Source organism: Magnolia sinica, chromosome 16, assembly GCF_029962835.1.
Source record: "Magnolia sinica isolate HGM2019 chromosome 16, MsV1, whole genome shotgun sequence".
NCBI lineage: Eukaryota > Viridiplantae > Streptophyta > Magnoliopsida > Magnoliales > Magnoliaceae > Magnolia > Magnolia sinica.
Window position 1 is genome coordinate 54,187,698 of NC_080588.1, and position 4,322 is coordinate 54,192,019.

Sequence of the window (4,322 nt, forward strand, 5' to 3'; positions counted from 1 at the left end):
CAGTTCACTATCTGCTGACCCTTCAACTGTTTGAAGAAGGAGAGACATTTGTCTGTGGATTAGTACACGAAGCGATTGAGCGCAGCAACTCTTCCAGTCAGCCTCTGAATATCTTTGATCGTCTTTGGCGAGTCCATGTCGAGCAGAGCTGGATCTTCTCTTGATTTGCCTCGATTCCTTGCTGGTTAACTAGAAAGCCAAGAAACTTACCCGAGCTTTTGCCAAACATGCATTTGCTTGGGTTTAGCTTCATTTAGTATTTTTGGAGGATGAGGAACATCTCTTCAAGGTTGGCAATATGCTCGGCTACTTTAATGCTCTTGACAAGCATGTCATCGATGTATACTTCCATCGTCCGCTCTATTTGTTGGGCAAACATTTTATTGACCAACCTTTGGTAGGTTGCACCTACATTCTTTAAACCAAATGGCATCACTCGATAACAATGAAGACCTTTGTCGGTGACAAAGGTGGTTTTCGATTTATCAAAGAGGTGCATTACAATTTGGTTATATCATAAGTAGGCATCCATAAAACTAAGTAATTCGTGCCCCGCAGTACTGTCGACTAACTGATTGATCCTAAGAAGAGGAAAACTGTCCTTCGGTCAAGCTTTCTTAAGGTCGGTCTAATCTATGCAAACTCGCCACTTTCCATTGGCCTTTTTGACTAACACGATATTAGCTGCCTAGTCGGGATAGTATACTTTTTCGAAAAATTTGGCTTTAAGGAGCTTGTTGACCTCCTCCACAATAACGGCGTATCTCTCGGGGCCGAAGGCACGCCGCTTTTGTCAGATTGGTTTGTACGTCGGATTGATGTTAAGGCGATGTGTGATGATCGAAGGATCGATCCCGAGCATGTCTTCGTGTGACCATGCGAAGATGTCGGCGTATCGACGCAACAAGGTCACCAACTTATCTTTCAATGGCGGAGTCAGGGACGAGCCAACTCGAATGGTTCTGGAGAGATCAGATTCATCTAGAGGGATTTGGATGATGTCTTCCACCGGTTGGCCTCGCTCGGGAGTTTTGTCGCGCGGGTCCAAGGACTTGATAGTTGTTACTTCGGATGGAGCTTTTAGAGTGGTGGTGTAGCAACGCCGGGCGTCGTGCTGATCTCCCTTGATGACTCCAACTCCTGACTCAGTCAGCAACTTCATGGAAAGGTGGTATGTTAAAACTATGGCTCGGATACGACAAAGCGAAGGACGGTTGAGAATACTGTTGTAAACAGAAGATTGGTTGACTATTAGGAAGTGGACCATAGTTGTTGCTTAGTTCGGTGCGTCCCCGACAGTGAGTGGGAGCTGAATGATTCCCTCGGGCAGGATTTGTCCACCTGAGAATCCAATCAGAGGAGTTCAAACGGGCCGCAGTGCAAACTGTTCGATGCTCATTTTATCGAACGCATGAGTGAATAGTACATTGGCAGAAAACCCTGTATCGACGAGGACCCTAAAAAGTTTACAATTAACAATAGTGACAGTGATGACCAAAGCATCGTCATGTGGATGATGGATGCCTCGGGCGTCCGCCTCAATAAAGGTCACGCTATACTTCTCCAATTTTCTTTCCTTTGAGGGCCGAGCTTGGACCATGATCTCAGACTCAGGCCAACTCAAGTTTCTTGCATGGGTTTTCCAAGCGCTATTTGAGTCGCCTCCGCCCTTATGACCACCGACGATGGTTCAAATTTTTTTTATTGGTCGGTTTTCACTCGTGCGTTCTTTTGGTGTGGCGGTCCTGTTGGCTCCTTGGTCTACGTGCTCATTGAGATGGCCTTCATGAATGAGCCTTTCGATTTTCTGCTTCAAAGTGTAGCAGTCACTCGTGTTGTGTCCATGATTAGGATGGAAGTGGCAATATTTGTTTTTGCTGCATCGGTCAAGATTGCCTCACAGCTTATTCGGCCAGTTGACGAATCGTTCACCTTTTATCTCCATCAGGACCTGTTCCTAAGGCTTGTTGAGAGGGGTATAGTTGGTGAACTTGTTGTCGGGTTGTTTATTCGACCTTCTCTCGTCTCTTGGCTGATCTTCCTTATGCTTTTTGTCGGCGTAGGCTAAGTCGGCGTCCTTCTTCGTCGATCCCTTGGTTGAGGAGCTTCTGTTCTGAGCCGCTTCTTGTAAAATTCTAGTTTCCTCAGCATTGGAGTACTTTTGCGATTGGACCATGAACTCGGCCAAAGTGGATGGAGGATTTTTATTCAAGGAAGAGAGAAACGACTTGTCTCTTTCCCCTTGCATGATAGAATTTAGGGTTGTTTCGTCCGAATATTTTCAGACCTATAATGACTTGAGGTTGAAACACTAAATGTAGTTTTTGAGGAGCTCTTCGTCCTTCTGGACCACATTGTTGAGATGGGCTGAGGCTTTGAGCCTTTTCTTGCCCCCTTTGAAGTTCGCGATGAAGGCTTCTCTGAGCTCGTCGAACGAGCTAATGGACTTCAGTTTTAATTGCTTGAACCAAAGTCAGGCAGCATCGGTTAAGGTGAGCGAGAAGGCGCGGCACATTACCTCATCCGAGTCGTCATGTAACTCCGTATAAGTCCGGAAGGACTCTATATGTTTAGTACGACTTTCCCATTGTATGACGCAATTTGAAGCAAGCGAAATCGATCAGAGAGTTGAGCGCGCATTATGTCGTCCACGAATGGTGATTCCTTCTCTTCCAACCCGGATGTATTGCCCGTCCGATTTTGCTTTATGTCTGTAATTTCTTTCTTTGGAGCTAGGAACGCGACCTTCTAGGGTGCTTCGTTGTCCGCCGTTCCCTCGGCCGGGGATCGGTTGTGTCTCCTCTAGTCTATCTCGTGCCGAAGGTCGAAAGCGGGCAGCATAGCCGTTTCTGAGATGTGAGTCGAAATAGGCTCGGGAGGCCCTTGATGCTAGCTCGGCTGAGGACCGGCTTGGGGGGCAGACGGTTGAGGATTGGTGAACTGTCGGACGTCGTTCGACCACTCTTCCCCTAGATTGGGTTGTTACATTTGTGGAGGCTGCATCCATTCCAGCATCTACTTCATGTAGTTCATGTCGGCCCTCATATCTCCGACCTCTCTTTTTAGAGAATCCCATCGTCTGCTCCCACCGGTGTCCCGGTGACCATACTTGGATGGGCCAGAGGTGGCTCGATGAGCTGGAGAGCCTTGACAACTCTCTTGTTGTTCTGGCCAGTCCACGGTTTGTGGGTCTTGTTTTGCCAGCGGCAATGTTGCGTTCGAAACCGCTTCTAGAGGGGTTTGTGCTTTCTTCTTCCCTCTTGCCATGGCAAGTCGTAGTGCTTCGATAGAGTGGATCACGACTTGTAATGTCGTTCCCACAGATGGCGCCAAACTGTTGATGTAGTTTTCGGCTCACCCTCCTTTCAGCACTTGAGAACCTAGTGCCTGCACAAGAAGAGGACAAAGGAGACCCTGTCTAAATCAGGGGACCCTCCGATGCCAAAGTTAGGCCTGGAATCTGGGTCTAATAGTAAAGGTTCAGGGGTGAGAAGTGGATGTATATGCATACCTTTCACCGTGGGTAGGTCCTCTATTATAGAGGCAATGTAATCCCATGGCGTATAAAACTTTCCCTGAAGGGGATTGATCGTTATGCAAGACAATCCTGAGACCTTTGATCTCCTGAATTTCTGAAATCAGACGTTATCTCGGAAGAGGATCTTGATATCGTGCCAACTCCTTGGCTCGGCTCTAAGCATCCAGATGGGAATGACTAACCGAGCTCAGCTGATCGTCGATCGATCTTAAAGTATCGGTATGTTCGGATGGCTTACGCTCGTTGACTTGCTCTCCACCAAACTGTGGTTGACTGTGGATGACTGGCCTTCGATCGACTATTGCTGAGGTATGGTCAATCCGTAATTGAGCTATTGCTGACTGACAACTGACCCATGGCCGACCTAGAGGATGGGTCAGACTGAGGTTAGGCCAAGGTCTGGTCGGCCTGTGCTTGATTAATAGCTGACCTATGAATACGGTTGGTATGGAGTGGCGTCTAAAGGACCCTTTGAGTGTCCTTGAAAGTGTATCATCCTCCTTAGAGGTCTTGCCTTGTGGCTCCGGACATGTGGGCCTCGGTTAGGCTCGGCACCTGGTGAATCCGGGCCATATCAGTAGAGTTGGTCCATTCCATAAGCCGACTCATCTGCCTTGTCATATCTTTCCCCCAACAATTGTAATTTAGTAGCCATCATAACTATAGAATCAAAATAGTGATCAAATCCTCCCAGCTCTTGTAACGCTTAGGCAAACCACTAGACGTAAACTATCCATTTTCAACTTTTTGCGAAGGTCCCACAATCATAAGTATATAATAAGAA